We start from the raw sequence: 13,891 nt of genomic DNA on the forward strand, positions 1-13,891 counted from the left end.
TTCCTCCTTTGCTGAGTGTTTTTATCATAAATGGGTGCTGTACCTTATCAAATGCTTTTCCCCCATCTATTGATATGAGCGTGGGACATAAATGAAAGAGTAAACAAATGGGATCTCATCAAAATTCAGTCTCCATGTGATTTTTGTCTTTGCTTTTGTTTGTATGATGTGTTACGTTTATTGATTTGCAACTATTGTATCATCCTTGCATCCCTGGGATGAATCCCACTTGGTCATAGTGTATGATCTTTTTAACGTATTGCTGGATGCTGTTTGACAACATTTTTTTCAGGATTTTAGTGTCTATGTTCATCAGTGATATTGTCCTGAAGTTTTCTTTCTTTGTTATGTCTTTATCTGGTTTTGGGATTAGGATGATGCTGGCTTCATAAAAAGAGTTTGGGAGTCTTCCATCTTCTTGGAGTTTTTTGAATAATCTTTGAAGGATATGGGTTAGCTCTTCCTTAAATGCTTTGTAAAATTCTCCTGTGAAACTATCTGGTCCAGGGCTTTTGTATGTTGGGAGTTTTTTTTATTACTGCTTCAATTTTGTCAGCTGTTATTGGTCTGCTCATGCTTTTTGCTGCTTCTTCATTCAGTTTTGGAAGATTATATTTTTCTAGAAATTTGTCCATTTCACCTAGGTTTTCAGATTCCTTGGCATATAGTTCTTCATAATAATTTCTTATAACCCTTTGTAGTTTTGTGGTGTCAGTTATAATCTCTCCTCTTTCATTTCTCATTGTGTTTATTTAGGTCCTCTCTCTCTCTCTCTCTCTCTCTCTCTCTCCTCTATTTTAAATAGATTTTATTGATTGTTATTACAGTTGTCCTATTCCCCCCTTTTTCCCCTCCACCCTACATACCCTCTGCTACCCACATGCCCCCCTTTAGTTCATGTCTATGTGTCATACGTTCTTTAGCTTCTACATTTCCCATACTATCCTTGCCCTCCCCCTGTCTGTTTTCTACCTACCATCTATGCTACTTATTCTCTGTACCTTTTTCCCCTCTCTCCTCCTCCCACTCCCCTGTTGCTAACCCTCCATGCAATATCCATTTCTGTGGTTCTGTTCCTGTTGTAGTTGTTTGGTTAGTTTCTTTTTGTTTTTTGTTCTAGGTGTGGTTGTTAATAATTGTGAGTTTGCAGTCATTTTACTATACATGTTTTTTATCTTCTTTTTGTTAGGTAAGTCCCTTTAACATTTCATAAAATAAGGGCTTGGTGATGATGAACTCCTTTAACTTGACCTTATCTGAGAAGCACTTTATCTGCTCTTCCATTCTAAATGAAAGCTTTGCTGGATAGAGCAATCTTGGATGTAGGTCCTTGTCTTTCATGACTTGGAATACTTCTTCCCAGCCCCTTTTTGCCTGCAGTGTTTCTTTTGAGAAATTAGCTGACAGTCTGATGGGAACTCTTTTGTAAGGAACTGTTTCCTTTTCTCTTGCTGCTTCTAGGATTCTCTCCTTCATTTTTTCTTGGGTAATGTAATTATGATGTGCCTTTGGTGTGTTCCTCCTTGGGTCCAAGTTCTTTGGGACTCTCTGAGCTGCCTGGACTTCCTGGAAGTCTATTTCCTTTGCCAGATTGGGGAAGTTCTCCTTTAGTATTTGTTCAAATAACTTTTTCACTTGTTGCTCTTCGTCTTCACCTTCTGGCACCCCTATGATTTGGATGTTGGAATGTTTAAAGATGTCCTGGAGGTTCCTAAGCCTCTCCTCATTTTTTTGAATTCTTGTTTCTTTATTTATTTGTTTGGTTGTTTCTTTCTTCCTTCTAGTTCACTCCATTGATTTGAGTCCTATTTTCCTTCCCATCACTATTGGTTCCCTGTGCATTTTCCTTCATTTCACTTAGCATAGCCTTCATGTTTTCATCTGATTTGCAACCACATTCAACCAATTCTGTGAGCATCCTGACCACCAGTGGTTTGAAGTGTGCTATCTCTTAGTCCCTTAGTTGTATTTGCTGTGGATCTTTGATCTGTTCTTCCACTTGGGCTTTTTTTTTCTGTCTTGTCATGTCCATTATGTATGAGGGGCAGAGCCTTAGGTTTTCACCAGGATAGGGCAACCTAGTCACTAGGTTGTGATATTGTATGTGGGAGCGGAGTTTGAGAGGGAACAATGGCGCTTGCTCTGCTCTCTGTTGGATTTCAGTTCCTTCCACTGCTTCCCCCAAACAAACTGGGCCTTTCTGGCACTGGCTCCTGTGTGGGTGGGCTTGTATATGTTCTAGGACTCTGTGGGTCTCTGCAACAAACTCTCCTGTGAGGCTGGGCCTCTCTCCCTGCACCTCAACCCCCACAGGTGTTTTCAATTGGTGTTTTGAGGCTATATTTCCCAGTGCTGGGACCCTGGGTTGCTCATTCTGTCTCACTCCCCAGTTTTGCCTGGTTTATCTTCACGCCAATGTGGGACCGCCTGGTTAGCCATATCCCTTGTGCACAGTGCCTCGCTTCACAATTGCCACCTTGCTGGGTCTGCCAGCTGCTGCCTTGCTGCACGTCCTCTCTGTCTGGCTGCCTGTCTCCACCCCTCCTACAGGTCTGGATAAGTGTTTCTTTAACTTTTTGGTTGTTGAACTTCCATTCAGTTCGATTTTCTGTCAGTTCTGGTTGTTTTTTTGTTTTTAAATTGTTGTTGTCTTTCTTTTGGTTGTGGGAGGAGGCACAGTATGTCTACCTACGCCTCCATCTTGGCCGGACATCTGATTTCCATATTTTAAAAAATGTTTTCTCTCAGCTTCCACTTTAATGTTAGTGGACTTGCAACCACAGTTGCAGATGAACATGTGGAATAACATGTCATAGCAGCAAAGTTAGAACGTGCATTATATTTATGAAAGAAGCTCTTCGGGCGGATAGAGTTGGCATGTCTTAACACCCTTTTTGGGCATACTGCTGAGTTGTCAGATGTCCACATGATTTTCATTCTCATAAATTATACATGATTGGATCAGTTTTATATGCTATATAACAAATGACTACAGATATAGCAGCTTAAAATAACACATATTTATTATTATCTCATGATTTCTGTGGGTCAGGAGTACAGGCACAGTTTAGCTGGTCTTTGGCCATCAGTCTCACAAGTGTGTAATCATGGTGTTGACCAGGCTGTGATGTTATCTACAAGCTCACCTAAAGGAGAATCTGCTTCCAAGTGCATTCTGGCCATTTACAGAAATCATAGCTGCAGAAATGAGGGCTTCATTTTCATATTGTCTGTTGACCAAAAGCTACCCTTAGTCCCTAGAGACTTCTTGTAGTCTATTGCCACATGGGCTTCTCAGTGTGGCCACTTACTTAATTGAACTAGCAAGGAGAATCTCTACATGTCTCCTACCAAGATGGTGTCTTACTTATCGTTGTTAGAAGCGAGTTGCATGTCTCATCCACATTCAAGGGGAGGGAGTCGCATCAAGATATGAATAGCAGAAGGTCTGGGTACCTTAGAGTTTTGTCCATTGAGTGTCAAGTTGTATAATTTCAAAAGCTGCACAATCTGGAAATCTGTTCAAAATTAGTACGTGTGTAAGCTAAACTATTAAAATGTCTATTTCACTCTTTGGTAAATGAGGAAGGGCAGAAGTGGAGTTGCAGCCTTAATGGAAGCTGACAGAAAGGAGGAGTAATAGGTTTGAAAGAACAATGAAATGAAAGAAGAGAATATTTCCTATTGCCACCAGAAAAAAATGCAAATGATGAATTAAACTCTTCTAGTATGTTACCTAATCCACTTTGGAAGTGTGAGAAAACAATTTGGTAGAAGGTTTCTAATAGACTAACATGTCCCTTAATGTGCTTTCTGTGACATGAGACACTTTGTGTACTTTCTGTAACTAAATGAGAAATGTTGTTTTGCATGAAATTAGCAATCTCACAATGTACCTTGATGTCTCTGTGTCAGGGCCCGGAAGGTATTATGGCCTTGATTATTTGTCCCTTTGCAAGGGAAATATTTGCAAATCAGCATGCTTGGTTTATGGTTTTTAGGCTTCAATATGGCGTATGTCCTACACCATAAGGACACTTGAAGAACACTAAGGACAGGATTGCATGTGGTTCCCACGTAGCCTGTGGCTGAATTGTTTTTTTCAAGGACCCTTCTATCAACTGGCTCTTCATTTGTTTTGTAGGATATCCATGTTTAGCACAAGGACAGATCACAGTGTAGGCAATTTACTCTTTGGGCAGTAGTTTGTAACACAGTGCTAGACACATAGAAGGTGCTCAGTAAATGCTAGATGGCTGCTATTACTCCTATTATAATGTATATATTCTGCTCAGTCTTTTCTGAATTATTGTAAGATACCAAATTGCTAAAGGAAGAGTAACATAAACATAAATAACAACAGTAATACATATCATTCAATGAGGTCTGCTCTGTTAGGCAGTTTATCTACGTTAACACATTCAGTTTTCACAACAACTCTGCAATATAACCATTATTCATCTTATTTTATGGACAATGATACAGCCTGTGGTGAGATAAATGTTACTTATGTTTATTTACTGAGAAAAGTAAATAAACCAAAGTCCCTATTCCTTAAGCATTTTTAGGTTACATTGTTTCTCTGTAAATAATTTTGGAGAAGATCAAACAGAAGCAGACATTTCACTTTTAGAAATACAATTTTGACCTGTTCTAATGGTCTCATCTGAGAATAGCCATTTGCTACCAGTCAAGCAACATTCCATGTATTTGTATACCAGGCACTTTAGGAAGTAATTTCACATATCTAATAGTAATTTCCCATTAGTGCCTCTATTTACACATGCTGCTCAGTGGCACCTGTACTACTCTTCTCTTTCCTTCCATGGGCACCCTCAGGCCCCTGGCCTGCAGTGTTCTGAGGAGCGCTCCACAGCTCTACCTCTCACTGCAGCCACAGTAACTTCACCTGGGTAACTCCTGATTCCTCATTCTACAAGTCTCAGATGGAATGCTTTTTCTTGGCAGGAATTTTTCTTGGTCTCCTAATCCCTTTGGGTGCCCTGTGTCCTTATAACTTCCTAAGGTGACTTCTTTGATATTTGTTTATCCACCTACTTCTCTGTCTCACCCATTAGATTGTGAGTCCCTCTGGGGGCAGCGGCAGTGGTCTGTTTGCTGTGGTATCCCCAGCATCTGGCCCAGGTGTGCATTCAGCTAATGTGTCCTGAAATTATTAGAGAGAGCAGCTATGGGAGGGTTATAGGACTCTTCTGAGGCCACCACACCACCACTGGTTTCACATTTAGAGACTAAGTCTCCTAATCCTGATCTTTTATGTAAAAGCATAATGCTTTTACATAATGCTTTTACATAAAACATCTTTCATTTTTTTCCATCCAGCCTAAATAAGCTTAGTTTCTTGAACCTTTCTTTCTAGACATTTTTTGTCTAACTCCCCCCCCACCCCCCCTTTTCACATGCCATATTTTAGCAATGCAGTAAAGGGAACACAGGACAAAGCAGATTCTTATTTTTCTTATTTTTGGGTGTTGTAGAATTTATTATGCGCATATTCAGTTCTGTCTAGTCACTACCTCCAAGTCTTTGATGTCACCTTAACCTCTTCCTTCCAGAGCTTTTCTGTGTGAGGTACACTATGGCTATGGAGACAAACTCACAGGGTTTTCCACAGAAGCTCTTCTCCAGGAGTGTAACTTGAGAATAGCTTGTATTCTGAAGAATATGGAGGAAGGCTGAATACTCTCACAAGGAAGGGCCAGAAATGTGACTGGCTCCTCACAAGCAGGTCCCATAGGCCCACTGCATGTGATTCCTGAGTAAGCCTTCTGGTTTTCTACAATAGTTCCTGCTTGCAGGAGTGTTCCTTCACTTTCCACAGTTGATCTGTTATGTTGTATTATCTTCTTTCTTCTGTGATTCATAGAGGTCACTTCATTTTTAATGCTGTATCTATTGCTTCTACCAAGTTTCCTTTTAGAGCCATACTCTGTTCCTTCCTAATTGCTGGTTAATTAAATGAGAAAATTGTGTCAAGTTAAAATTCAACATCTTCAGAATGCTGCATGATGCAGTCCTAGAGGCTGCCCTGATATTACTGACAGCATATTCTTGAATATTCTTTGAGCAATGACGTGATAGGAGTGCTCACCTGGATCAAATGAAAAGCCTTCCGATTTATTAATTTTGTCTTTGGACTAAAATAAGACATTAGAAAAATTGTACGAATTTATTGTTCACAAAACTAGATTAGTCTTTACCTGTTTGTTCCTGAATTTGTTTTGCCCAGCCCCAGCAGGTATGGAGGTTACATTGATGTCCCTGTACATTTCAGGAAAACCTAGTTGATGTTTCAAAGCACATGCCCCAATTTTTAGGTACTGGTCCAATTTTTAGGTACTTTATCAGGCCTCGGGTATCTTCAAACATAATTGCTAGTGGTCCTGGTAAAACCATGCAAGATAGTCCTTGGTTTTAAGGCAGTCTGAACTGCAGTGTGCAACCCTAATGTAATGGGGAAAACTTTAACTAGATTCTTCCCTCTTTCAGAGTGGCTTCCTGCCTTTCCTCCCCGGGGCAGCACACACTGGTGATGTGCACTGGACTTACTTTTAAAGGTCAGAGGTAAAAATAAGTCCAGCATTAAAAACATTCATTCTTGCCCTGGCTTGTGTGGCTTAGTGGATTGAGTGCCAGACTGCAAACCAAAAGGTTGCTGGTTTGATTCCCGGTCAGGGCAAATGCCTGGGTTGCCAGCCTGGTCCCCCAGTAAGGGGATCAGGGGAGGCAACCATACATCGACATTTCTTTCTTTCTCCCTCCCTTCCCCTCTGCCTAAAACAAACAAACAAATCTTAAAAAAATTTTCATTCTTTAAAGCATCCCTTTTCTAATGAAAGGCTAATATTTTCTTTTTGCTGTTTTGTTCCTTAATACTTTCATCAGTATCCTCATGTGCACGCTGTCATGCCATGATCCTGCACTTTGAGGGCAGGACGTCTGGTGTTCAGGCCATTGCTCAGACTTCAGCTGTGATGTAGGATGAACAATAATATTGACCTTAGCAGGTATGGAGTTGAAGTGAAAGTTAAATTCTGTAATATGTGAAAGTGCTTTTATTGTAAACATTATATAATAGGTAAATAGATTGAAGTTACAAGTACTAAGTATTGATATTATGCCCAGAATTGCCAAATGCCATGTCTCAATGATTTTAGCCAGAATATCCAGTAAGACTATAAAATTAATAGATTCTCAAATGAGCACCTTCTACTCTCTAAATGCTTCTGTGCCTGCTTTTCTCTTTATTTGTGTCTCTATTTCTTTTAATGCCCATTATCTCTCTCAACTCTAGTCAGCTTTCTATAACTAGACAGAATAGAGAAGTGTGTTCTACTTATTAGTTACTATTGCTGTACAATCTTAATTAAATAAAACCAAATGAGTGAAATGTCTACTTTTATCTCTTTAAAACACTAAAATATTTTTCACTTATCAATTAATTCTTCATAATTAGTGGATCAGTAAATCAGTGATTTTCAGTAGAAAAGCTTTCACCTTCATTGCTTTATGCTTTGTTTCTGGGGCATTAACAGCAAGGCTACTACTGTACTTTCAATTCAGGTAAACCTTTCTTTCTGTCTTAGAGGTGTAGATTTCTAATTCTATGTTCAGTTTGTCCTTAGAAAGGTACTGAAAAGTATATGGCACAGATACAAATGTTCATAGCTACAGAATAGTAAACAAATACTCTGTTTTGGTGACTTTTTTTAAATAATGGGAAATATGAAATCATAATGTAAGAAGGGGAATTTTGAGAATTTTAGGCACCTCAGAATCAGACTGGCAGTTACTAGCTCTAGGTTTGTAATTAAGTTTGATTTTTTCTTTCCTTCTTTGAAGTCTGCCTCCTTCCACAGACTGTTGAGTGGGAAATAACAAATCATTGTGTTTTTGTTTTTTTATAATGACCAAGCAAAGCCACCTCAACTGTACCTACTTTTGTCTTACAGCTTTAGGCTGATCTCTTTTTTCCATGCCTTTTTCTAGTGCCTGGAAAGCATCCTCTTAATAAAGTCTTTGACTACTGACTGAGCACATTGTGTTAGTCCAGACTCTTGTGATTAGAAATGATAGACCACAAGTCAATTTTATTTTAAGAGGGGTACAGGAAGAAGAGGATTTATTGAGAGGATGCCCAGTAGCCAGGAAGGATGGAATCAGTGTATTCTTCCACATCTGCATCTTTGCAAAGGGTTCATACATAGCTCAAGCTTCTTTCCTCCTCAACCAGTGTGATTCCTTAGAAAGGTTGTGCTGTTTGCTCAGCACCTTGAAGCAGGCCCCATTCATTTGCTCACATTGCCATTCCATCCCTCCCCCTGCCTGCTTTTGTCTGGTTAAGGCCTACTTATTCTCCTGGACCTCTTTCCAGACCCCCAGCCTTAGGTGCATCCCTTTTATGTGTTTCATCAAATTCTGTATACAGGAACTATATATACATTTATCCCACTTTATTGCAATTGCTCGTTTACTTGTCTGTTTCCCAACTAGACTTTGGCCTTGTGGAAGTGGGAACTGTGTCTGATTCGTTTCCATTCCATGCTCTCATTCATAAATAGAGAAATCTGAATGAGCCTCGGATCTCTATTCATAATAGTGACTTTGATTTTTTGGGCTGAGCTCAGGACAGATGCCAAAGCCCTTTCCGTTAATGACATCACAATTCTGCTTCTAATACCCTTCTCTGTAAAACTGGGCTAGATATGATCCCCTTCCACAAACAAAAACAGTAAACAAATAGGAATATGTGCACAAAATGCCCTTTAGGTCATTGTTGTTTTGGTAATAGTCAAATTTTCATGTAATATCTATATATAAATGATAAGGACTAAAATATATTTATAAAATATATATCTAACCTACTTATTTTATTTTTCAATTACAGCTGACATTCAATATTATTTTAAATTAGTTTTAGGCATATAGCATAGTGGTTATGTTACAGGGCAAAATGTAATCTGGCTGCCTGCTGCTGTATACAACCATAAAACTGAGATTGGTGGGGAAGGAAAAAGTCTTTTATTAACAGTGTGCCAAATTTGAGGGAGCTGGGAGCACTGCTGCTCCAAGCCATTCTCTTGTGCAAAACACAGAAACCCCCTTGTTCTTCAAAAGACTGAAGTCCAAATCCATGCCCAGAGATCCCCCTCCATTCTTATCTGCCCTTTTAGAGCCCAAAGGCTGCCACACAGATGGGTGTTTGTCTCTCTAGCTCCAGACTCTTTCTTTCTCTGGAGCGCACACTTGTGGGCCAGCATCTCCATTGTCCCACCACAGCTTTCTCCCTCTCCTGGGGCCAGGTTGCATGGCCAGATCACTGTAGCCAGTTGTGCTAGGGGCTCAGTCCAGTGGGCCCTGGCATCCAAGACTGCTCGTGCCTTGGGGCCATCAAATGTTCCCAGCTCACCCATCTGTGTGTCACTCTGAGAGTGAGAGAATGGAAGCAGACCAGGACCCATCCCATGTGGTGCAGGGCTGCAGCATCCCACCCAAGCTTGCTGCTGGTGAGGTATGCATCCCATGTGAGCCTACTACAGACCGTATGAACAGAGCAATGAGCAGGGCCTGGCATCCCACGGGCCGGCCACTGATGGGGTGTGCATCCTATGCATGCCACTCAGCTTCCATCAACTAGCTCTGACTCTGCAAACAAGGGGAAGGAAAAAGGGAAGCACTTACGTGTACCTTCTGTTTGAAATCTTTCCTGCAAAATTCCATGCACTGTGGGAGTGTCAAAATTCCCAGCCAGTTCCAGGCCAATACCCACCATAAGTGTCAGCCCACACTGTAAATCAGCCCTCTTTCAGCCACCATTATCCAGAAGCAGGTGGGAGGGTTTTCTAGCTGCACAAGGGCACAGCATCTCTGCCCAGGGCAGGGTGTCCCCTTGTTATAGGTGTGTTGTGACCTTTTCCAGGCCCCACAGGCTCTGTGCAAGCAGTGTCATGAGCTGCGTTACTTGTTTACTGTTGCCTCGGGAATACTGTATGGAATTGTATCCCAGCTCTGGTTTTAATCCTGGGCTGCTTTTGGCACTTTTCACCCATCTCAGGGTTCCCCCCACTTCTCCAGCAAGGCAGTCTTTTTCGCCAGCTGCTGCTTCAATCTGCTGTCTTGGAGTTTCTGCCAACCCCTCCCTTCTCTGGAGGGAGCAGGCTCTCTTGCTAGATTGGGTTTCTCCCCATCCCCCAGTGATCTGGCCAGACCCCCCGTTACAGTTAGACAATTATATAATTTACAAAGTGATATCCCTGATAATTCAAGGACCCACATGGCACCACATACATAGTTATTACAATATTGTTGACTATATTCCTTATGCTGTACTTTACATCCCTGTGACTATTTTGTAAGTACCAATTTGTATTTCTAATCCCTTCACCTTTTTCATCCAGTCTCCCAAACCCCTCCCATCTAGCACAACCATTGGTGTGTTCTCTGTATCTATGGATCTATTTCTGTTTTGTTCATTTATTTTGTTCTTTAGATTGTACATACAAATGCAATCATATGGCATTTGTCTTTCTCTGACTGACTTATTTTACTTAGCATAATATCCTTTAGGTCCATTCATGTTGTCTCAACTGGTAAGATTTCATTTTGTTTTATGGCCAAGTAATGTTCCATTGTATATATATATATGTGTACCACATCTTTTTTTTTCATTTTTTAAAAATATATTTGATTGATTATGTTTTACAGTTTTTCCATTCCCCCCTTAATTCCCCTCTGTCCTGTACACCCTCTCCCACCCACATTCCCCGCCTTTAGGTCACGTCCATGGGTCACCCATATAAGTTCTTTGACTTCCACATTTCCCATATTATTCTTAACCTCCCCCTGTCTATTTTGTACCTACCATTTACACTACTTATTCCTGTACCTTTTCCCCCTTTCTCCTCCTCTCCCTCCCCAACTGATAACCCTCCAGGTGATCTCCATTTCTGTGATTCTGTTCATGTTCTAGTTTCCATACTTGTTGTTTTTTTAAGGTTTGGTTGTTGATAGTTGTGAATTTGTTATCATTTTACTGTTTATAGTTTTTATCTTCTTTTTCTTAGATAAATCCTTCAACATTTCATATAATAATGGCTTGGTGATGATGACTCCTTTAACTTGACTTGATCTGAGAAGCACTTTATCTGCCCTTCCATTCTAAATGAAAGCTTTGCTGGATAGAGCAATCTTGGATGTAGGTCCTTGCCTTTCATGACTTGGAATACTTCTTTCCAGCCTCTTCTTACCTGTAAGGTTTCTTTTGAGAAATCAGCTGACAGTCTTTTGGGAACTCTTTTGTAGGTAACTGTCTCCTTTTCGCTTGCTGCTTTTAAGATTCTCTCCTTATCTTTAATCTTGGGTAATGTAATTGTGATATATCTTGGTATGATCCTCCTTGGATCCAAATTATTTGGGACCCTCTGAACTTCCTGGACTTCCTGGAAGTCTGTTTCCTTTGCCAGAGATTGGGGAAGTTCTCCTTCATTATTTGTTCAAATAAGTTTTCAATTTCTTGCTCTTCCTCTTCTTCTGGCACCCTTATGATTTGGATGTTGGAATGTTTAAAGTTGTCCCAGAGGTTCCTAAGCCTCTCCTCATTTTTTTTGAATTCTTGTTTTTTCATTCTCTTCTGGTTGACTGTCTATTTCTTCCTTCTGATCCAAACCATCGATTTGAGTCCCAGTTTCCTTCTCTTTACTGTTGATTCCCTATACATTTTCCTTTGTTTCACTTGGATAGTCTTCACTTTTTCTTATATTTTGAGACCATACTCAACCAATTCTGTGAGCATCATGATTACCAGTGCATCGATTTTGAACTGTGCATTGATAGGTGGGCTATCTCTTTGTCACTTAGGAGCTTTGATCTGTTCTTTCATTTGGGCCTTTTTTTTTTTTTTTTGTCTTAGTACAACTCTTAGTAAGGGGCAGAGCCTTAGGTGTTCACCAGGGCAGGGCAAACCACGTGGCTGCATTGTAGTGCTGTATGTGGGGGAGGGGTCCAAAAGGGAACAGTGTCCCTTGTTGGGCTCTGTGCTGGCTTTCTGTCACTTCCACCACTACCCAGAAGCAAATTCAGGCCTTCTGGTGCTAATTTCTGGGTGGGTGGTTGTGTGTACATTCTAGGACCCTGTGGGTCTCTCCAGTGAACTCTCCTGTCAGACTGGGAGTTTTTCTGGCTGCTGCAACCCCCACAGATTTGTTCAGTCAGAGGGTTTGAGGCTTTATTTTCCTGCACTGGAACCCTGGCTTGCACAGTCTGTCTTGCTCCCTAGTTGTTCCTCCCAGTTTATCCACACGCAAATGTGTGACCCCCCATTCTGCCAGCTGTCTCCTCACCCTGTCCACCAGCCACCGCGTTACCTGCCCCAGTCCTCCAGGTGCTGCTTTGTCTTGTGGTGAGTCCTCTCCATCCCAACTGCCTGTTTCTGCCTCTCCTACTGCTTTCGGATGAATGTTCCATTTTTAACTCCTTGATTGTTGGACTTCCATACAGTTTGTTTTTCTGTCAGTTCTAGTTGTTTTTTGTTTTTAAATGTGTTGTTGTTCTTTTTTTGATTGTGTGGGGAGGCACAGTGTCTACTTATGCCTCCATCTTGGCCAAAAGTCTTGTACCACATTTTCTTTATTCACTTATCCTATTGATGGGGACTTGGGCTGCTTCCACATCTTGACTATTATAAATAACACCACAATGAACATAGGGGTGTATATATCTTTTCAAATTAGTGTTTGATTTCTTCCGATATATACCAAGAAGTGGAATTGCTGGGTCATAAGGGAGTTGTATTTTGAAGTTTTTGAGATAACTCCATACTGTTTTCCATAGTGGCTATACCAAAAGTGCACAAGGGTTCCCTTTTGTCCACATCCTGGCCAACACCTTTTTTGTTGATTTATTAAGGATAGCCATTGTAACGGATGTGAGGTACTATCTAATTGTATGTTGAATTTGCATTTCTCTGACAATCAGTGATGTTGAGCATCTTTTCATATGTTTATTGGCCATCCGTATGTCATCTTTGGAAAAATGTCTTTTAAGGTCCTCTGCATATTTTGAAGTTGGACTTTTTTTTTGTGTTGAGATTTATAAGTTCTTTATAAATTTTGGATATTAGCCCCTTATCAGATGTATCACTGACAAAGATCTTCTTCCATTTAGTAGGCTGTGTTTTGTTATGTTGGTGGTTTCCTTTGCTGGGCAAAAACTTTTTGTTTGATGTCTCATTTGCTTATTTTTATTTTGTTTCCTTTGCCTGAGAAGATAGATCAGGGAAAAAATATTACTGAGAAATGTCAAAAGTTTTTTGCCTATGTTTTCTTTTAGGATTTTAATGGTTGCAAGTCTTACATAGAAGTCTTTAATTCATTTTGAATTTAATCTTGGATATGGTATAAGAAGGTGTTCTAGTTTCATTTTTTTTCACATATCTGTCCAAATTTCTCAACATCATTTGTTGAATGGACTGTCTTTACTCCACTGTATGTTCTTGCTTCCTTTGTAAGTGAACCTTTCTTAACGGGCAACCAGATCAACAGTATAGTTGATATGGAGAGAGTACCAGGAACCAGTCAGGAAAATTCCTGGTAGTGAACATTAATTTTTAATTGGCTTATTATTCATTTTTTTCCATTGGATCCAATTATTTTGATGATTTGTTAGTAAGCTGAAAAAAATTTACTAATATATGCTTACTTTTGTCAGTTTGACCTTCCTTTTTAGGGGTAGTATAATCTTTAATAACCGTTGAGTGTAGTTATTTTCCATTTGTCTTAAAATTGAAATACTGCTGTTGTTTCATCAAGGATTCTGATGTGCGGGTCCCACAAAACATACAGGGCATCTTGTGTATTTCACTGACAGTTATAAA

At 40.1% G+C, this 13,891-nt stretch overlaps 1 protein-coding gene across 1 annotated transcript in view; it reads left to right on the forward strand.

Annotated features, from left to right (window-relative positions):
* Positions 1 to 13,891, forward strand: part of ST7 (suppression of tumorigenicity 7) — a 317,157-nt gene that overhangs the window by 158,331 nt on the left and 144,935 nt on the right.

Source organism: Phyllostomus discolor, chromosome 10 (genome assembly GCF_004126475.2).
Source record: "Phyllostomus discolor isolate MPI-MPIP mPhyDis1 chromosome 10, mPhyDis1.pri.v3, whole genome shotgun sequence".
NCBI classification, from domain to species: domain Eukaryota; kingdom Metazoa; phylum Chordata; class Mammalia; order Chiroptera; family Phyllostomidae; genus Phyllostomus; species Phyllostomus discolor.